Here is a 23,076-nt window from a genome sequence, read left to right on the forward strand (position 1 = left end):
TCTAAGGATCATATGAATCCATGTGGGTAGCTATAGTGTGAACGTATTTCTCCTAATTTTAGGGAAATTCTATCGTTTATATTTCATTGAGTCCACTGAAAGTTCCATTTCACAGACAGAGCATATATAATTCAATGAGCTGTCAAGGTACATTAAATCCAAAAGGGGGGCAATGGAGTAAGGAAAAATTAAACCAAACCTGTAAAAAAAATCAATGCAAAACTACAGAGAGAAGCTATATATCTTTAAGGTGGAAAGCTGGATCCTTTCATCAGTTTTTAAGAATGGTAGAGGGGATGACACATTCACAACTGGGATGAATAAATATCCTCAGAAATGGATATAGAGTTCTCTCTAGACAAAAAGTAAATCTAAGAGCTTTAAATGTCTAGTAGCCTTTGACAAGAGATCAATGCATGCATTGAAAAGGGCTCCTTAAGATGACATCATCTTCATTTCTTCTAGTGTTATTTTTTCTGTAAAAAGCTACAGAAAGCAATTACAGATATTAAACAATCAATATGGCCTTTATGACAGAAAAAATAATTGCACAATGGGTTTGGATATGAAATGCAATAAAATAAATAAATATATCAGTAGATGTATATCCATAAAGAAAGAAAGCTGTAGCATGTGCAGCCACACCCATCTGAAACTGGACTCCTTGTCATAAAGGAGGACATTAAGAAGTCTTCTGCAGAACTGTAGTAGTCATATTTATCAATGGTTCTACAGAGTGGACCTAAAAAGTATACATATGATTGATGGTGGCCTGTTCAAATGTACAGGATTTTGAAATAAAGGCAGGGCTCCACCCAAGCAGAGCTGTGAATTAAGACTCTGAAAGAACAGAGCGAACAGCCTACCACTTATCAATGATTCACAGAACCTTAGAGGGTCTCAACCATGCATTATGAATGAATTGGTTTCCAGTAGCAACGTTTGGCGTAGAACTCTGAAATCTACAGACAAGGATGGGATTCCTGCTATATAAATGTTGCTTCAAAATGCATAAGACATCAATAGAATTCCACAAGCACAGCACTCTGCAGAAAAAAAAGCCCTTGCTGTTGAACAGAGGCTATGAAAACAGTCCATTTCTCACCAGAATCAGCATTAATCCATTTCTAAAAATACACGAGCAACCGATTTCTCTAAAAATCAGTTAGGAAAAGCTCTCCCGCTTCCCTCCTCACTTATGCACACTAAGTACAAAAGGTGTTTTTTCTTCTTTCACATTTGCACTTTCCAATATTATTTCAGTCAGCTGGCTCCCCTATTGTTTAAAGCACTTACCTAACAATCCCAAAGCACACAGCATTAGATTATTAATCAAATAAGAAAACGCAGTAGGGAGCTACGACAAGGGTGAAAAGACATCACCGGCAGGCTATCAGACAGGCACAACACTGGACAAACACAAACATTTAAGACGTACCCATCTTCACAGGAAAAGAGCTTTAATCAATGCAGTGCCAAGTAAAAAAATCCTTCCTGAGCCGCGTTCTGCAGTAATCCGAAGGAGCCAACCATAATTACAGTATAATATAGCAAGACTGGGAAAGCCTCACATGTGGCACTGTGAGAGAAGCCCGACCCCTGCACAGTTGCTAAGACAGATGCAGCACATTCCTGGCTTTAGGTGACAATGCATCCCTCCATGGAGAGAATAATGGAAGAAATGCAAGGAGGCCCAAGCAAGCTGTCATTCATTCACACACACACCCTCCAGGTCATTGACAAGTGGGAGACCACCGAAAGTATTCCAGCCAATCATTCTTTATTGATTACATCTTTTTCACTCATCCCTGGGCTGAAAGACTGCAGCAAACCGTGCAAGGGATTGTGGGATAGGGATGCAGCATAGAGCTGCAATGAGATTTGCTGGGTGGATTCATTTCCCTTCCCCTTTCCTAGTCAGCAATCAGCTGTTTCAAGGCTGAATGCTGGCTGCTGAATTTGATCACCGGCATGTTTTCATAGGATTAGCAAGCAAGGACCACAAGCAGCCTGGTGCAGCAGCAGAAGACACATGTAAGGATGAATTTAATACGAGTATTCTGATTCTGCGTGTATTTACCTGAGAGGAAGTGTGTAAGTATGAATTTAATACTAGTATTCTGATTCTACATGCATTTACCTGGAAGGAAGCGTGTAAGTACGAATTTAATATGAGTATCCTGATTCTACATGTATTTACCTGGAAGGAAGTGTGTAAGTATGAATTTAATACTAGTATTCTGATTCTACATGTATTACCTGGAAGGAAGCATGTAAGTAAAGCAGTTTGGAGAAGTCACTTTTGCCCACTCAAAGTTTCCAAAGTACCATGGCCTCTGGCCATAATGGAGGGTTGCAATGCAGAGTTGCAGTCCAAAAAAGTAACTTTTACAGCTCAGGAAGCATTTCTGATCTTTAACAGGATGAAGATGAGAAGAGAAAAATCTCTATCCATCCTTTCCAAAGTTGCATCTGCACTGCAGAAATAATCCTATTTCACAGCACTTGGGGTCAATGCTATGGAATTCTGGGAATTGTACTTATGACACCAGAGCTCTCTAACAGAGAAGCAGTTTCCCAAAACCAAAATTCCCAGAATTCCATAGCATTGAGCCATGGCAGCTATAGTGGTGTGAAACTGGATTGTTTCTGCAGTGTGGATGCAGCCAAAAACACTTATATTTTAATGAAAACTCTATGATGTCCTCCCATGTTGAAGTGTTTGTTATTCAGGGACAAAAAATGAGCTCACCAGTCTTTGCAAATCCACCCAGAAGTGTAGCAAACTGATGGTTTTTGCTGTGACTGGAAGAAGTGAAAGAGGATATTCTCTCCCAGTAAGAATTATGCCTCCCCTGGGAAATTCACCTTCAGTTCCCAACTTGATAGCATTACAGAGAGAGACACATCAAAAATCATTCATAAAAAAAATCATATCTAGAACTCTTTACATTTACTGTGTTTGCATTCCTTTAGTAACTTTGCCTTTTCTTTGGATGCTTAAACTGTATTCCTAAATCTCTCTGACATTTTAAATTACTACAATGCTAGAAATTTGCAAACTAAAGGAAAATTCTTTTCTGGGGAGACAGAATTCCTATTTACCCCAGAATAAACTCCATCATCACCCTGCCCTGAAATTTCCTAATGTTTCATATTTTAGAGAAGGCATGGAAAACTTAAATGGTCTAGTTTTTTGACAGCTGTTACACCAAAGCTATGACACATCCCAGGACCCTGAATTTAAGCAGCCTTGTTTGAATACTATATATTGATGCACGATATATTGAAAAGTATGTTAATATGTAAGTTGATCCCACATATACCTTGCCTCCTTTCTTACCTCCACAGCCTCCACATAATAGAAATGTGTATTCTTATTCTGAGGGGACTGGTGTGTTTGGCTTGGCCCGGTGGAAAGAATTGGAGGACTGCAAGAAATTTAATGGTGGCCACAGAATAAAATGATGTGGGGGAAATATTTTGGGCCCTTGTTTTATTGAATACTTGTTAAGATCCTCAGTCTTCCTCTAGTTCCTCATATCTATTGCTTCCCAATTGCTTTGACTATGTTTGTATAAGGATTGATTATATCATCATAACTTTCCAACATTTGATTGAGATATATATATATATATACACACACACACACACACACACACACACACACATTCATTCATTCCCTGACTCTGTTAACTTTTGACTGGTTCAGTGAATCCTATGGCCCAGTTCCTGCCAACACTTTTATGTCTCCTACATTCTTTGGAATGTACCAATAGGGCTCTTACTGAATGTAGTTTGCATCCCAAATAATTCTACTAGAGATTGTAGAAGCATATGCTTCTAGTGAAGGCTAATCCCCACTAAGGTTACACATCATTACTTTTACTGATGAGCTGAGTACAAAGATAAGAAAGTAAAGTTGTTTGTCTGGGTTTAACAGACCTTTCATAAGCAATATTTCTGCTTCCAAGGAAAGAGATAATATTAGAGAAAAATATTAGAAAGTGTGTCTTATGGGCAAAATGTGTCTCTTGCCTTATCTCTACCCTCACACACATCAAATTTAGTGTTCTTACTAGTTTTGCAGGCAGACTACAACTGGAATATCTTACTCAGCTGAAAATTACCACTATAATGTATATTTTGCTTATGAGGCTAAGATTTGAACAATTTTGAAAACCATATTTTGGCTTTGAGACAGGAGCTATGTGGCCTTCGAAAGTTGTTATTTTATAAAACATTTTGAACCACCTAATGATATATGTTGTCTCCCAAAATACCCAAGATGTTGCATCATACAGTCATTTGATAATCCCAAAAACATAAAGAACAAGTTACTTAAATAATGCATTAGGAAGCAGAAAAATGAGGGCGAGAGAAGAACATCATCTAATTTTGGACCTATGTGTAAGACTCATGAATTCTGAGTACTGTACATGGTACTACTTCAACAAACCATTTCATTTAGGGTTGCCAGAGTGAAAACTTGAGACAGCTCCTATACTTTTAATGGCTGTTCAGAACAGGAAATTTCAGCAGGCACTGTTTGCCACAAAACAAACTAACAAGAACCCCTTGCTGAAATTCCCACTTTTCTTGTTGGTGTGTGGCTTCAAGTTATTTCCAATATATATTTCCAGTGCAAGTTGTTTCCAGCAAGCAATGTGGCGACCTTAGATTTTTCACAGGGGAATTCCCCTTCCTGCCCATGGTCACCCAGAGAGTTTCTATGGCCAAGTGGGGATTCAAACCCTGGTCTGCAAAGTCACAGTCCAACACTCAAACCAGTACAACATGCTAGCTCTCTACACAACCATTAACGATACAGGGCTGACTCCAGCTTTTTACTCTTGTAAACCTAATTGTCCACTTGACAAATACAAGACTAAATAAATTCCATTTTGCAGAAGCTACTGTAGCATAGTGGACCGAAGTCCATGAAAACTTACATCAGATAGGTGTTATTCTTTTACATGTCACAAGACTTTCTCTTCTTTTGCTGCAACAAATCAACACAGCATCCTCCCAGAAATAATTTAAATATTGGATCCTTTCACCCTCTATATGACAGCCTTACAAATAAGGTCCATATGCTGCGTTACACATGATAATTTCAGATGTTAGCCTCATAAGATGTTCTTGGCAAATACTTGGCAAAGAAATGCTCTGTCATTCTAACAAATTTAACTAATTACTATTTAACTAATTATAGCTCAGGTCGAAGATATCTGACAGACCATAGCACCACATATGAGCCTGCTCAGGCATTAAGATCTTTAGGAGAGGCTCTTTCCACCACCCTCACAGCTGCAATTGGAGAAGTAAAACAGTACCTTTTCAGTGATGGCCCACCACAGCTCTGGAATTTCCTTCCTAGGCTACATCTGCAGCTCAGGTGCCACCACAAACTACAATTCCCAGAATTCCATAGCACTGAGCCATGGCAGTTAAAGTGGTGTCAAATCAGATTATTTCTCTAGTGCGGATCCAGCCCTAAGTAGCCTAGAACTGTCCCTTCCTTGCAGTTCTTCCACCAGGAAGGCAAACTTATTTTACTTTAACAGGCTTTTGAAACTAAAGGTTTTAAAAGAAAGTGCTTCAAGAAGATGCTAAACTGTTTTCTAAACTGCTTTTTATCATTTTAATTGTATGATTTAAATTATTTCGTGAAGTTGTTAACTTAATTCTGTGTTAACATGTTTTAATTTGTAAGCTGCCTTGACTTCCCACTTTGGGGAAAAGGCAAGATATAAATAAATGTGTTTGTTGTTGCTGTAGTTGTAGTTATTGCTGTAGAGCTGAACCAAGCAATGGATTCCAAATCCAAATCCAAGTTCAAAGCAAGCAGAGGAGTAGTGGTGGTGATATATTTCATGTTCTGTCATTGTGGTTCATGATATGTATTTGATACACTTGATTTTTTGCCTTTCCTCCTAGGAATTCAAGACAACATACCTGGTCCTCCTCCACATGTTTACCCTCACAAAAATCCTATGAGGTAGTTTAGGATAAGTGACTGGCTAGACCCAATGAGTCATCCAATGAGTATCATGGTCAAATGAGGATCTGAACCCAACACTCTACCCACTACATAACTACCAATACATGACATGAGCTAATGTCAGGTAATGCTGGTAGTATGTAGTTCTTGGGGGGAAAGAAGATTCTGTTTTAACAACTGAACAAGATCATTTGACAGCCATTTCTTTCTTATACATTCAGCACCACTGCCTTTTTATTGGTTTATTTACATTTTTCAAAATAAGGGACCAGAATGAAACAGCAAAAACATACATATGAAGCAGCCAGATCAAAATGAACTCCACCTTCTAGGCTGGCGATAAAGGAGTCTCAGATGTCTGAAAACATTATGGTTAGTGGGCATCAGAGTAACTTCTCATACTACATCTCCTCATGTTTTCCAAGGTTGTCAAGGTCATACTATGAAATGTTGCTGTCATTTGCTCTTTCAATGACACTGAAGTATGAAAACAAAATACCAGGCTTGTTTATATGTAAACTGATCCTGACACAGAGGCAGCTAGGACAGGAAGTGACAGAAGGCATTCTGCATATTTCGTATGTCCAAGATTAGCCCTTGTCTTAATTTAACTGTGCTGGACTTAACTGCCTTTGAGTTACAGGGCAGAAATGTGGAAAGCTGCTATTCACACTCTCCGCACAAAATGAAGAATGAAACGGTGAGTCAATCTCAGCTACTCTTCAGGAAGCTTTGGACTATTCTTTCCTGACTTGGGATGGGGGAATAATGTTGCATAATAATGTTATTGGTCTGCAACTCTTATCAGCACCAGAAATTATAACCAGTGGTGAAGAATACTGAGAGTTGCAGTCCAATAACATCTAGAGGCCTGTCTGACTGCTACCAGTTTTGGAAGGATGAATGTGACAGACCTTGAGGATTCCAGATTAGCCCATTTGTGATGCCCTAGATGTTGATGCACTGGAATGGCCATCAGGCATAGCCAATTGTGAAAGATGGTGGGAGTGTCGTTCCAATGACATCTATAAAGCCACCGGCCATCCACCCTGTATTAAAGATGCACCTTCATGGATTATTCATTGCAACTACCTTAGAATTTCCATCAAAAGAAGCTTAGTTTACTTCCTCTGTATGAATGGGACTGAATTAGGAACAGACTATTCCCAAGATGTTGCCAATAGAAATCTGGGACCATCATATGCAAAAGGAAGGCAACATCACTGGCACCTACATTGAGGTCAAACTGCTAACTGAACCAAGAACTGTAGTTACTATCCTCTTCCTCAATTGTAAAATACCCCCAGTACTTCCCAAACAAAAGGCACAGAGAAGCATAGCAACTTCCATGCCACTGTTTGAAGCATCAAAATATCTTCAGGTTTTGGCATTCAAACATTCCCTCTGCTCACCTTTCCTTTTACACAAGGAACATACTGGTATGGAAGCTTTTTTGCTTGAATGCCTCCAGCCAGTGGTGTTTCCACCACCATGTTTCCTGTTGAACAAGAACAGACCAATGGGCTGGGTTGTCAGTTTGGCCGTACATCATGAAGATGACACCATGCTTTAGCCACAAAGCTGCCAAACAAAACCCAACCCTTCTTCCAACATTAGATGATGGGGATTGCCCCACTATTGCTAGCATAATCTTTGCTCTCCTCTATACAGTTGGCCCTCCATATTTGCTTTGATTTTTGCAGAATTTATTTATTTATTTATTTATGTATTTATACCCTGATTATTCACGGATTTGATCAATATGTTCTCTCTAGGAATCTCTATGTCCTCCAACTTGACTATTGTCAGCTTCTGCCAAAAGTCACACTGGAGGACCTAGTGATTCTTAGAGAGAACACTTCTCTAGGTATTTGTAGGTCCTACTTCTGGCAGATCTTGACCACAGAATTGCCCTGGAGATTTCTAGAAGGGTGATCTCTCAGGTTAAAAAATTAGTAGGTTTTTTTATTTGCAGTTTTTCCACTTTCACAGGGGTCCTGTGCCCCTAATCCCAGAGAATGTAGAGGGTCAACTGTAGTTTTAAAATGAATGAAAGGTCTGGCTACTCATCTCATTCACCAGAGGACAGTATGAAAGCCAGGCTGATAAACAGAATTGTTTGGGCTTTAGAGTTAACCAAGACACCAAACCCACACTAGTGATTGCCAGCCTTCTAATATTACACGTGGGAGCAAAGGAGTGATTTACTATACACAACATAGGTGAGGCCTCAAACTTTAATGTACACAGTCTTGCAGACTTCCTACAACCTTGCACCTACAGCCAGAAATGATTTCCAACAGTTTAAGCACACCAGGATAACCTTTATCATCTCTTGATGTGGCTCTCAGGGAGAGGCAATGCTTTGTCATGATATGATAAGAGGCAACAGTCCTGCAATAAGTGGCTGTATAACAATAATGTACTATTATAGTTTTATACATGTTCAATATATCAAGCTGGGATCAGAGTTTGTCACAACTACAGCTGACGTTTTCAGTCTGCCTCAAGATAAGAGTTCGCACATACACTGCACTTTCAAACAAGCTATGTTTTCTAAAGTTTCATTTTAAGCTGCTTTATGAACGTATATTGCACATAAATAGACACATGTTTGTGTTTCTATATGGACTCAATCACATACCTTAGTGTGTAAACAAAAAACACACAAAAATGGGATACCAAATTATTAAACTCATAAGTTCATACGTTACTGCTCTCACTATAAATACCAAAGTTATACCATAGTTTTGGAGGGATGAAATATTAATAGCATCACCAGGAGATTGCTTATCAATATGTAATCAATATCAAGCATTTTATTCTTCTCCTATCTGCGTCTGATACAATAAACTACAGTATACAATTAGTATATAGAAAGCACAATAAGTTTCTGCAATTAATGCTCACACTATTTTTCACAGAATTCTGATTCAAACTTGACAATGCTAAAACCTCTTATCAGTGTGTCTACAAGTCATCTAAAATGTTATGAATATTATCTGAAATCCAAACATTTACCATGTGAAGCATGTTCCTAGTAAAGATGCATGCAAAGCCAAAGTAGCTTAGACACCTATAAAAAGCCACCAATTTCCTCAGAGACTTTCAGAAGACAAAAAAAACTCTTTTCTGATAGCCTAGTAATAAGAGAAATACTGGAGTTTAGCACCTCTGCTATGCTGAATGCCTGTCCTCCATCAAAAACAGAAGACAAGTTTGACTTAAAAACAACAACAGGAAATGGGGAAAATGTTTAAAATCACAGATACCTTTTCACCTGGGAGAGTTTGCAATGCTCCTGTTACAAAGAAAATTTTCCCACTTTATGTGGAAGAAGAAATCTGGCATGGGCCCAGATTTTGCAAAACCACTGTAAAAGAGCAGGAAATTGTCAATTTTCTTTTCTTTGTTATGGCTTTTCCTGCTTCTGCATCATCCCATAGTTTCTTCAGGCAGAAACTTTTTTTTCCAGCCAGCTCCAGGAACAGAAGATGGATAAAATCTTTCTTTACTTCTTTCTCTCTCTCTCTTTCTTTTCTTTTTCAACTTCCAGCTGATGTTCAGCACTCTCAAAGGGAGATTACCCAAATTCTAAAATAGATGTTACTCATCTGCAGCAGAAGAGTTTCAAAGTGACCTCACACAGGGCCTCCACCCCCTCCTAAAAACAAACTTGGAGGAGGAGCACTTCTCTCTCTCTCCCTCTCTACTTACATCAACAGTGCAGAACTGCTGTTAGCAATCTCAGCCAGAGTGTTTTCTTAACACCACTCTGAAAATATACTCTTCAATGAAAATTAATGCAAGGAAGTAGAGTCAGCCCTCTGCATCCATGGATTTCCTACCCACTGCTTCAACCACTGGCCTGATAATATTCCAAAAATGTAAATTTGCAAAAAGCAAACATTGATTTTGCCATTTTATATACGGGACACCATTTTACTAAGCCATAGTATTTAATGGGACTTGAGCATCCATGGATATTGGTATCCACAGCGGGTCCTGGAAACCAAACCCCATCGGATACCCAGGGCCCAGTGTACTTACTGTATAGTAAACTTTTATGGTATTTAGAAAGGCAGTGATAAGGAGAGCATTGGTTGCCATCTTTAAAATGTAAGTAGCAGTTTTAACAGTTTTGGAATGATCAGCCAATTATAATGAATAGTAACTGATTTCTGCTGAAAATCTGGCCTAAGAAAGTACAGGCACAGTAATATTTTGATATATAATCTTTGTCAGGGAGGCTTCTATACGGAGTATGTGTTCTTTTTGTGTTTTTAAACTTTTGTATGCTTAACGTAATTTTATATTGTTTTGCCAAAATGATTTTGTTTATATATTTGTATTGTAAATTTGTTAACTGATTTTATCTGTGAACTGCCTTGGGTCCCTTTCCAGGAGAAAGGAGGCAAATAAAAGAAATAAATATATACATAAACAGAAACCTAAGGGAATCAGTACCATTTAAACAACTTTAAAATGAAGGCAAAATTTTTATGTAAGAAAGAGCAAGTAAATAAAATGACATTGAAGGGATTCGGTTAAAGAAACACGGTTCAGAAAAAGAACAGGAAAGAATTGTTTGTTTTGTTTTGTTATAATGGATTTATAAATGAATGTTCTGTAGTGACTTTACTGTTTGTTTCAGTTTCAGTTAGAGGGTTTCCCTATTTTGTTTATGTAATGCAGCCAGGAAAAGAATGAGAGGTTCCTTTGAATTCCTCTTTTTTCACATCTTTGCTCCACTGTTTTACAATGTAATGAGTTCTGGACATTATCCTTCCAACATTTACAGATTGCTTATCTGTCCCCACTTGGGCTCACAGCAAGGATGTAATGTAGTTAGTAAACAGAGACAAGAAAAATCAAGCAAACAATATAGCCAAACCTTCTTAATCTTTTTCTAGCAGCAGATTTTACTGTTGGTTAACTGTCAGAGCATTCACACATCTGCTTTTTACAGTTGAAGAGAGGAACTCAAAAGACAAGAGTTCTGTCCAGTTGTCAGGAGAATTTCACAAATGTAAGTAATCTAAATCTCAAAGACACTAAAAATACCCAACAGCTGGCAATTCTCAGTTGATTAATTAAAGCAACAACAAAAAGGGCAGTTGTATATGCATATCATTGATAGTAAGATCTGATCCAGAATTTTAGACAATTCGTCCAAGTATCGTTCAAGCAATTTTTAATCTCAGTGCAAATTTGAATCTCAGTGCAAATGTTTTACATCCAAACTAAAAACAGATCTACAGCCTGTTTTCAAAAGCCTTTGGCCTGTTTCCAGTATACTGTACAAACGTTCATTCTTACTAAGTCTCACTCACAGAGGACTGAAGTATTATATAATGCCCAATGAAATCAACACTGAGCGTTATTGCATATGTAGCATACATCACTTTCTTTTAGATTGTTGAGAATGCTAGGACAACTGAAGCTTAGTGGGGAAGCTAAATCCTACACACCCACCATCCCCAGCTGACCTGATTCATAGTCTGATGTAATCGCAGAGGAGAGAGTGAAGCATGCAAACACCACATTCCCTCAGCAGATCACAGGATTCATTGAAATGACACCAGCTGGCCCAGGTGGAGTGTTAAGACTGCCAAAGGCAACACTGCCGAAATATTATTTCTTCAAGTTGGTCCAGGAACATAAGAGACCCCATACAATTGTGTAGTTTCCAGTTTCTAGCATGATTTGCATGCAGATGTGTAACAGTAAGGAAAACAAAGCACACAGTACAACAGCAGTTTCCTTTGAAGAGAGACCAAGGGCCCTTTCACACTATACCATTATAGCACTATCGTTCCACTTTAACTACCACAATTCCATCCTATGGAATCCTCAAATATGTAGTTTAGGGAGGGGTATTTAGAAATCTAAGTGAGAGAGTGTTACTGCCTCACCAACCTACAAATCCCACTAGATCCAAACAATTATGCTATAACTGTGGAGTATGAATCAGCTCCAGGTCTGTGCTTAGCCCCAACCTGTTGTGCACTAATCCAAATGGCAGATCAAGGACTGGCAAAGTAAGCATAGGTAGCATCCTTTTGAGGTCATTAAAATGAGTACCCAGCTTGTTGGGGGCAATTAGCTTACAGTTGTAAACCACCTAGGGAGTGCTTCAGTGCACTGATAAGTGGTATAGAAATGTACTTGCTGTTTCTATTGCTATCCCATGCTCAAACAGCTTTTACTGTCAGAAAGTTCTTCCTAATGTTTAGGTGGAATCTCTTTTCCTGTAGACAGTAATACCACTGCTTGGAACATTGTGGAAAATTGAAATGGCCACTGATTCAGCTACCTGCTAGTGGTCAAAATGCTGTTACCATCATTCCTGCTTAACATTGCTTTTACATTGTACTGGTACAGTATTTGTTGCAACTGTTGTAAGCTGCCTTGAGCCCTGATCTGGGGGAAATGTGGGGAGAGGAAGGGGTTAATATTAATACTATTAATAATGATTAACCATCATCATCATCCTCATCACCATGTCTTTTCTGCCATCCTGGCTGGCTTAGCTTACTATGTGGCTTTACTGCGGGAAAGGGCATTTGCTCCTCTGTGTCAAGCAACAAAAATTATTGGGGTACCCCTGGAGCCCACTGGCACAGGTAGGTCTCCCTCAGAGGACACTTTGGCCCAGGGTGCTTTGGAACTTATCCTGCATATAGTCATCACAACTGCCAGCCTTTGTCAGGCCTATCCTTGATTTTTCTGATGTCCTTTGATCAAAATATAGTCATTCCTTTCACTGTGTGCTCGGTGCACGATCCTTATCAAAACAACGCAACACGAACGTGCAGCATTGCTTCCGTTTTGACAGATCCACAGTGTCGTGTGCAACAACCATTGATTGGTGACCAGTGTGCAAAAAGGCTGCTTTGTACAGAAGGTGGAAGCAACTGCCTTTGCCAAAAGAATCATAATTAAAACAAGAGCATGAAGACTCAGGGCAGCATTAAAGGAAAATCCATTTGGCTGATGTCTTTGCCCCAGGCAGAAACTGTAAAACAGAGGCAAAAAGCACAAGGAGTGCCTTAAGAAAGAAAAGAAAGAAAAGACCAGGAGGAAAAGGACCTTTTCCCCCTTTAAGTGCACCCCACACACAATGGGAACATAGCCATAGTGCTTTTGCAAAGGTGAATGCCATAGAATTCCAGAAGAAAGAAACATTGTCCTGTTCTCCCAACACTTCTTGAAGCTAAGGCTTTGTCTTAGCTGCAGAACTTGGCAGAGAGATGGATGTGTCTTAAGCAAGTTTTTCCAGGTGATGCTTAAGCCAGTTAGTGCATTTCTCATGTGGCCCGGCCTTAGAACAAAAACCTTAACATTTCCTTGAATATGACTTCAGTTTGAGAAAAATACAAGGGCTGGGAATTGTAGGTCTGGGCATCATTTAGCCTCCCCTGTCAGAGAGTTCTGGTGCCACAACAAACTACAATTCCCAGGATCCCATAGCATTGAGCCATAGCAGCTAAAGAGGTGTCAAACTGGATTATTTCTGCAGTGCAGATGCAGCCAAGAGCTTGTCTTTGGAGCTAAAAATGAGGTAGATATTAACTAAACAAAGGTAAATATATTACCATATGAAGGCTCACTGGGTGACCTCGGATAAGTGACACTCTCTCAGCCTAAGAGCAATGGCAAACTGTACAAATCCTTGTGAATAAATAAATACATATTACCATTTAAGTCAGAGTCAACTTGAAGGCACATAACAGCAACAATAAAGTGGCCAGTATCAAAGATGAACAAAAACTATCAATGTGTTTTCACATTTCACAAGAATGTTAGCTTCCATAATTTTCCACACTATCCTTCCTCAACATCATACCCTCCAGAGGGATGGGGTTATAAATCCTCAATCTCCTAGCCAGCTGTACTCCAATTTATATGGACCATACTAAGTTGGGAAAGGCTGAACTTTCAATTTCTAGATAATTCCTAAACAAACCTAAGGATGCTCCACCTTAGTATGCCCCACCTTGTTGTGTCAATAGCCTGCATGACTAGTGGACATGCATCATGCAAAGCTTCTCTCAGCTGAATTGGATTTCAGCCTAGAAAGCATGGGAATTCTGCCAGGAAGGAAAAAGTCTACTTTCTCAGTGGATTCCCTTGCTATTTGCCAGGCCTGATCACATTATAAAATCTGTGCAATTCTTTTAACCAAAATAAATTTCCCCTGTTTATTTACTCGTTATTGGAAAATAACTGATGAGAGGATTTGGGGGACAATAAAATGAAACAGAAGGCTATGTACTAGTTTCAGAAGTTCTAAAAGTCATTAATTACATACTGTGCAGTCTAGAAGAAGCAATTAACCACTTATCTTGATTTTCTCAATTTAGAAAATGGTATTTTCATGGCCTATAAAAATCAGTGAAGATTCAGGTGTTGAAGGAGAGTGTGCTAAAAGGGCAGCTCTCAACTGCTGTCATTTCTACAACAATCTATACTATTCTGATGGTGGGGGGATTTGGAGGAGCCTGAATCACTCAAAGGCTATTTCTTAGTCTAACCAAATACCCTAATGTCACCAGATCCCATATGATCATGGAAGCTAAGCAGGGTCAGTCCTGGTTATTACTTGGATGGGAAATCGCCAATGAATATCAGGAGCTGCAAGCTATATTTTAGAGGCAGGAACTGGCAAAACGACCTCTGAATATTCCTTGCCTACGAAAACCCTATGGAATTCATGGGGTCATCGACAGGTGATTTGAAAGCACACACACAAAATCACAGATTCTAAACAGCCCCATAAAGATATTGCTGTTTGTAGATACTGACAAAGGATTTGTCTCTGCCTCCCCCTTTTAAAGTCTTACTTAACAGTGTTCACTTAACTTCACTGTTTTTTCTGCATGCCAGTATTTGCTTAGTAAACATGCAGAGATTGGAATGGGGGTGGGAGCAACAGCAAGTACCTTCAACCTAAAGAATAGTGGTGTTTTAAACTGATCCAAAAATTCCTAGTTGATGTGCTCCATAAGCTTTGGCAGGCCTGGTATTTTTTATTTTGACACTGAAGCGCATGAAGCATTTATTACTATTCATACATCTTACAACAACGAAGCACTTTCCCAGAACACTAACTTTCACACAGCATGCCATCACTTAAACTTTTCCAGTTTTCCAGAGGATTGGGTTTATTCCAAGGGACCCCAACCCACACACTGTTCTTGCCTGACCTTTGAAAAATGTCTACATGTTCATATATTTTAAATGCTTTAAGATGCACATACTGACAATTAATTCACTGTTCTACCCCGTTAAACTTTAGACAGAGCCTCTCCCAACAATTCTGCCCTATTAACCTCATTCATTTAGGGTCCCCCCCCCCCTTCCCATCTGCTTCTATAAACCTCTCAGGATGATCTCATTCTCATTTGAGGTATGAATAGAGAAATCTTCAGAAGCATGTCACTGAATACTAAGTAGCTGTTCTTTCAAAGGTTAAAGACTTCCTTCCAAACACACACACTCCAAAGTCAATTCTTTCATACATATCTGAACTTTATGGTGAACCACAAAGATCCCCAGATCTACTAAAGGAAGGTATTCTGTAATCCCCGGGAATGGAAGAAAGAGAGTCTGATGGCACCTTTAGGAGTTTACTTACAAGCCTTCCATTCTGTTTTTCCAGTGACTGAAATACAGCCTCTCTAAGGAAAAGAGTCCAAGTCTGCTCCCTGTAGCATTCAGACAATTGGTCCCATTATGACCATGAGGAGGCTGTGTTAAAGGGTGGCCTTGCAAAAACATAAACAGCTTGTCAGCACAACCAAAGAGGAGGGACTGTCCTATCAGGGGACAACGTCGGCCAATGATCAGCCTCTCTTGCAGTCTGTTTGGGTCAGATATTGTGTTTCATTCTTAAGAGGAAAGTGGGGGAGTGAGAAAAGCCCGGGCCATAGCTCTGCTCACTCAACTGCATGCATGTGCTTGGAGCAGAGAGAAATATAAATCACTCAACCACTCTAGCAAAAGCACATATTTGCTCCATCTGCTAAGTAAAAACCCACAGTGTTAACACTTCATGCACGTGAGTCCTGCTTTTGTGTTAATTAGTAAAAAAGATTCATATAAGCACGTGCAACAAGACTATGAAGCATTTTATCTTGCTCTGACAACTGCAATTCAATAATCCTTCGATTATTTGATTAGTATTGGGAAGTGATGGCTGCAAGTCCTTGCTCAGCCTTGTTTTTCTTTTAGTAAGTTGCTATTTCCCAACCTAACCTAAAACCCTAAAGGCACCAGATCCCATCTCAGGGTGACATCAGATGCGAAGGAGGATAAGGCACTGCAAAATATGGGGCATTCTAGAAAAATAGAGAACATCACAAAATAAAAGCTGAAAACAATCATAAAAATATACAGTCCGCCCTCTGTAGCCAGGGATTCAAAATCTATGGCTTGAGAATATTTTAAAAATAAATTCCAAAAAGCAAACCTTGATTTTTGGCATTTTATATAAGGGACATGATTTTACTCTCCATTGCATTTAATGGGAACTGAGCATCCACTGATTTCGTTATCCACGGGGGCCCTGTAACCAAACCCCAGTGGATACCAAGGGGCCACTGTAAGTTCATGCTTCATAGTCATGCTCAAAATGGAGGACGTGTCCTGGAAAAGGAGGATGTCTGGTCACCTTCTCCCATCTGATCTTGGAAGCAGGATCAGCCCTGTTTAGTACATGAAATCATAGCAGTTAAAGTGGAATGTAAGTGCTGCGACTATGTAGTGTGAAAGGGTACTGAGTCTCTAATACATTTCTAGTGCTTCCATGATTTAACTTGAATCATTCCAGCAATGTAAACTGGCAGTCTGTTGCCTTTGTCTTATATGGCATTAAGCAGATTATAGTATTAGTATAAGCGAAAGTACTGTATACATGAATGGTCAAAACATGTACGGGGAAGTTACAGTCTACAGTGTGTTACATTTTGATGGTCTGCTATGTGACACAGAATCATATTCCAGGCTGTAGTCTTTCTTGTGAACACAGCATGCTTCTTAAAAAGCATGCAGTTTCTCTATGCAGGAAATGAAACCATCATTCCACACATAGCCAAATTGTAATTCAGCATTGAAGATGTATGTGAAAAGGCAGTAGTATTATGTTACAGTGGTACCTCGGGATACGAAATACCCAGGTTACGAAATTTTCGGGATACGAAAAAATCCCATAGGAAATCATTGTTCCGGGTTACGAATGTTTTTTCGGGTTACGAAGAAAATTTTTGGTGCTTTTTTCGGCTTTTTCGCACGAAACGCGGCTTTTCCCCATTAGCGCCTATGGCAATTCGGCTTACGAAGGCTTTTCGGGTTACGAAAGCGGCCGCGGAACGAATTAATTTCGTAACCCGAGGCACCACTGTATTAGCAATATTGATTGGAAAAGGTTTCTTCTAGATCTTTCGATCAATAAATGTGTCAAGCCCCTGTGGCAGAGTTTGTTCTGAATGTTAGCTTGTTCCAACAATGGAATATTGCTTTCAGCCCTGGTGCTGTGCTGCGACTGATAGAGAATCAGTAGGGATTTAACCTTTGGGAAATCAGCGGGACATGGTTCTTCGTGCACATAGTCTAATCGATATCAGTACCAGAATTTTGCCTATATTAACTTTCTCATAAACCTAAATATGCTTTTTATGGCATATCATAAAATACATGTCAAGGAGATTCATAGCCAGCTAGAGATATCAAAATGATTTAAGGTGTGATCTTACATATGCTTAATTTAGTGGTATGTTCCTTTGAAGCATTTAGGATTAAAGCAGTCTCTGCCAGCGTATATTCCATTAAAACCGAAGTGATGTATGGATACCTGCATTTCCCTGCTGCATTGATCTATACATTTTACATCAAGTGACTAAAATATAGCCTTTCTGCTTTTGAATTATACAGAATTCCAGAAACTGGATCTTAATTTTAAAAAATTAGTAGGAAATTAATAATATTGCTTCATTTGGTGAAATTATTTTGTGTGTAATGGGGGTGCGTAACATATTGATCTTCAGGCATACATCCTCATATATTTACTAGATACATGAGGAGGCTGCAGGAATGTGACTTGCTGGTTGCATCTCCATGACAACACATTTACCACCCATGGTCCTCAATGGCAATGCATTTGGAGTCAATCCTACATTCCTGTAATGGTATACCTCTGGGAATCGCAAACTAATTGCAGAACCCATCCACAATACACAAATATAACACAATGATACTGTAATTGCCATGCTGCACCCAATAGAACCTTGAAATGTGTAGTTTGAAGAGTCACTACAACTAATTCTAAATCCTAAACTGCAAACCCAAGGATTTCATAGGATGTAACCATGGCAGTTAAAGTGGAATCAAAGCATTGTGATTGTACTGTGCAAAAGGACACAAGAAACATGCAGGACAGGAGTCCTGATAAGACTGAATTACTGTACACATCATTTTGTGTCTTAACAGTATGTATAATAACATTTTGATAACATATGGGAGATCTGGGCACTTCATTAATTACTGGTTAGAGTGTTGGACTACGTCTCTGGAATCCAGGGTTCAATTCTCCACTTGGCCATGAAACCCACTGGGTGACATGCTCTCAGCCTCAGGCGAAGTCAATGGCAAACTCCTCTGAACAAATCTTGCCAAGAAAACCCCAGGATAGGTCTGCCTTAGGAGAGTCATAATTCAGAAATTAATTGAAGGAACATAACAACAATATGGGAGATTTGGGCATTTTATTAATTAACTAGCAGAGTTTTTAAAGTTGAAAATAATTTTTAAATGCTAGCATTTTAAAGTTTTTTCTGCTAAGTAGAAAAATATAGTCAAAATATAGGAAAACACAGCTGTGAAAGAAGCACATAAAATTCAATGTCAGTAAAGGTTTATTTAAATATTAATTCAGGGAAGAAGAAAAACAATAGAGAAGAGAAAAAATGCCCTTCCATAGAGCCACCTTAGCCACAGCTGTAGTAAAAATTCAAGCAAATGTTGTCTCCCCAAGAATGGAAAAAGTGGATGTAGACCAACCATACCAGCAAAACTTATAGAGCTGTATCATGAGAATTCATGCTTTCCTTAACCATTTTATAAGAGCCCTTAGTGGAATAATTTGATAGCATGTATGCAAATATTCCATAGGTGCTGTGTGTTTGTTTAAACCAGTTATAGTGATAAAGTACATCTGATTCCTACAAATACCCTGCATTGACAGGAGTCTGAAGCTGAACTTCTAGGCAATTCTACATTATAATTAAGCAAACTAGAACTATATCAGCAGTACATATAAGCGACTTAAGCATTTCTTTGTATTCCTTAATGGAATGTGTTATATGTCATCTTTCCATTAACCCAGTTTTTGTGAGAATTGTTCTGTCCCTTATCTAAGGTCACTGTGTTAAAAGCTAAAATTCTGGATCTCATTGTGTCTACTGATAGCTTTTCTCTTTGATCACAGTACAATTAAGACTGAAAGCTAGCAATGTCCACAGAAAAAACTGAGCACATTGAAGTCGGGATAATGACCACACGAGTCTGAATCCTACTGAAAGAACCCATTTCTTGCCTACTCTATTCTGAGGAATGGCAATTGTTAACCACAACAATCAGATCTTTGAGCAAGTCTTTTGCAAAATGTCATCTGGAGTTCCTGGTACCAGCCACGTGCCATTTGTGTTCTTGTTCTTTACTGCTATTGCTTTTCATTGCTCTTTATCAATTCTTTCTTAGTTGAAATTTTATTATTGCTATCTTCAGTGGAATTTGTGAAAGTCAACATTAGCTGAATATGTGTTTGCATACATCTTTTGCATATACAGTAACAAAAGTGACACACCTCACCGCTGCCAAAAAATGATTTAAAAATAAATTGATGCAATGTAGACATCATGTAGAATATCCAATATTAGATACTATTTTCTTCCACTAAAAGCAGTTTGGAGAAAATAATTTTGATGGAGGAGGGAATGGCTCTAATACTTTTCCTTGCACTGTTGTCCAATCCAGACTCCCTCCTCACTTCAAACTTCTATTAGATGGTGAAAGGAAAGCATTCAATTAATCATCACAGTAGCGTTATCTTAACATCATTCTTCCTCTTTTCAAAATGCAATACTGTCCAATATATTTTCAATATCCAATACTGTCTCTCCCACATGATGTATAGGCCATGTGGTGGATTTGTGTTCGAAAAAGGCCTTCTGGAATATAGACTGATTATAATTGCCAAGGTCCAATCTATATATTTTAGTGTAGGGAAAGTATACACCAAGGCTGTATACCAGACATTAGACCAATCCATCAAAGCTACATCTGAAATATTGGTTTTTTTTTAAATGTGTGTGTGTTTAATAAACTACTCCAAACAGCTGGATACCTTTCTCTATATTTGTCACGAGTCTTGTTCAGATAAGGCAAGGGTGGGCAGCTGTCCTGGTCCTCCATGGGATCTTGGGAACACTGCCATGCAACTACATGCATTTTTTCCTTTGCTTAATAGTTTCTGCCCAAAAAGGCCCTCCCACAACTCCATGAGGACATGTAGGCAGTTTCACCATGATAGGGGGCATTTTAGACCCAGATGAAGGCTTTTTTTTAGCCCAGAAGTGACCCAGAAGGTCACAAATAATCCTGCCCTGGGCCTTAAAAAAGTCCCTGGAGGCCAAAGACATGACATAATTCATCCTCATGGCTTTAAAGAGGCCTGGAGGTCATTTGAGCATCCTCCCCCAAGTTTGCCAAATTTTGTTTCAAAATATTTGGAGTGGGGGGACTGAAGACACGGCTCATGGGCTGCTCTTTGCCCAGTGTGGGAATTTGACAGAAATGTAAAGAAAAACCGTGCTTAACTGTTTATCTAAACAACTCTATCTAGGGATAGTCAAAATGTGGCCCAACCTCATTTTTGTGGGCCTCAGGCATATATCAGACCACCCCCAAAACTGGAAAAAAAGCATTAAGACAAAAAAAAAGAAAAATCAGCCCCAAATCATCAACATTGCCACAGGACAGTTCTAAGATGTGGTCTGTTCACTTGTTTCTCTCTCACAACTCTCAAAATATAGGAAAAAATCTAAAAGGTTGACTTTGTAAGCAGGAGTAACATTAGATTACTTCTGGTGCTTCCAAAACACAAATGTGTGGACCACTTGATGTGATGGGGAGATGAAGAAAATAAATGGTCCTTGCCCCCAATATCATGAATCCTAGGAACAAATCTGAATGGCTGTTTAATTTGCATACCACACCATAGAAAGAAAAACATAATCTACACAACTAAAAAAGGAACATACTTTATTCAAGACAGATAGAGAAATGTTGTGCAATTTTGTTTACTACCTATGTTAAATATTGCCTCAGTGCAATCTTTTCCCCCCCACATTTTCTGAGAACAAAGCTGGCATGTTGAACGGGAAGCAATTATTAAGATTCTGTACCCAAAGTGTCAAGGTCAGCACTAAACTGAACTACCACCAGCATCTCCGTAATTACACTGTAAATAATTGCTTCTTTTTTAATCAATTATTATTGATTCCTAAGTACTGTGTTTCATGGCTGATAAGACCCATGCAGTAGCATTCATAATTAGTTCTACACAAAGAAGGTACATTATGTGCATCATTCTGCTGCTTTAAAACTGCCTTTTATCATCATGACTTCTAGGGTTTTTAAAAATGTATATTTGCACATTTTCAGATTGCAACATCTTATGGTGAATTAATGGCACTAGCTGTTCATGTAAAGAAACAAGAGGTACTGGAAATGATAAGGTGACAAAATATGCTTTAAAACAAACTGCAGTTTGCGTACCCAAAGGCAGAAAAATGCTTACAGTTCAAGAATACATTACACCAGGAGCATGTTCACATTAATCTATATTGGGCAGTTTTTAATTTAAGTCCTTAACCAGTTTTGAGCTTCACTGGTTAGCTTTTGCTTTGTAATTACCTACTGCCTGAGCAATAACTGATTACTAATGTAAATTTTATCTGTAGGCTAGAGAACTGTCACAAATCCATGGCCATCTAGGTTTTAATAGTTTTCACAATTAATTCTGGAATAGCATCTTCCATGTCTAATCCCATATATGTTTTTCCATGAAGCATAAATTCTATGTTTGAACTAGCTGGGGTGGGGGGGACAATATCAGAGGAACATGTATTCTGGTACATGGAAGAGGTTATCATTTACGTGTAGAATATATATGCCATGTTTAAATCATACATTGTTTTAATTGTGCCAGAACCACAATTAAACTTCCCCACATAGTTTATGTGTGGTTGAAGGCATCACTAGAATATTTCCAGTATTTATTTATTACTAACATTTATATCCACCACTTCTTCTAATGAATTCAAGACAACCAGTATTACTTTTTCCTCCTCACTTTATCCTCAAAACCCTGTGAAATAAGTTAGGTTGATACAGAATACAGCCAGAATCAATCAAATCTCAGACCAATATTCTAATTGTGAGTCACTTGCTCTGCTTCTTTGAGCAATCCTGTCTAGGTGGTGAGAGACAGTGTGGCATAGTGGTTTGAGCAGAGAGACTAGGTTTTGATTCCCAGCTTGGCTATCAAAACCACTGGGTGATCTTGGGAAAGTCACATGCTCTCAGTCTAGGAGGAAGGCAATGAGGTGGTTAGCTAGTGATGGAGAGGTTAGCTAGAATTATACTGTAATGTGTGTAGTGTGCCAAGAAACCAGCCCCCCAGCCCCATGAGGGCTCACTTGGCTAGTTCATTATGAGGCTGTGCACACTGGCCATTAATGTTGGCCTGGGGGTGGAGTCAGGGCATGGAGTCCACATAATGAACGCTCTGACTCTGCCCCAGGGTGGTGTGATGCCCTGCACCACTCTATAAGGTGCACGGAGTCATTGCGTTCCTCTGGCGCTACATCCACATGGTGCCATGCCAAAGGAGCGGCTTAAAGCCATGCTGCTGAGGTATCACGCCCTTTCCAGGGCGCAAAAAGAAGCCGCTTTTTGCGGCTCCTTTTTGTGCCCTGGAAAGGCCATATCAGGGCTGCAGCGTGCGGTTG

General features: G+C 39.1%; 1 protein-coding gene across 8 annotated transcripts in view; it reads right to left on the minus strand.

Moving 5' to 3' along the window:
- The window catches only part of TRIM2 (tripartite motif containing 2), a 67,098-nt gene that overhangs the window by 39,395 nt on the left and 4,627 nt on the right, over positions 1 to 23,076 (minus strand). Inside the window, exon 1 of one of the 8 annotated variants that reach the window (XM_042467829.1) lies at positions 15,645 to 15,786. The exons of 4 other annotated variants lie outside the window; for them this stretch is intronic. The gene's annotated coding sequence lies outside the window, so the exon portion shown is untranslated. Of the gene's footprint in view, positions 1 to 1,438; positions 1,781 to 2,259; positions 2,281 to 9,276; positions 9,803 to 15,644; positions 15,787 to 23,076 lie in introns of those variants that run through there. 3 more of the 8 variants (XM_042467830.1, XM_042467835.1, XM_042467833.1) reach the window with 3 other exon arrangements.

This window comes from Sceloporus undulatus, chromosome 5 (genome assembly GCF_019175285.1).
Source record: "Sceloporus undulatus isolate JIND9_A2432 ecotype Alabama chromosome 5, SceUnd_v1.1, whole genome shotgun sequence".
NCBI classification, from domain to species: Eukaryota; Metazoa; Chordata; class Lepidosauria; order Squamata; family Phrynosomatidae; genus Sceloporus; species Sceloporus undulatus.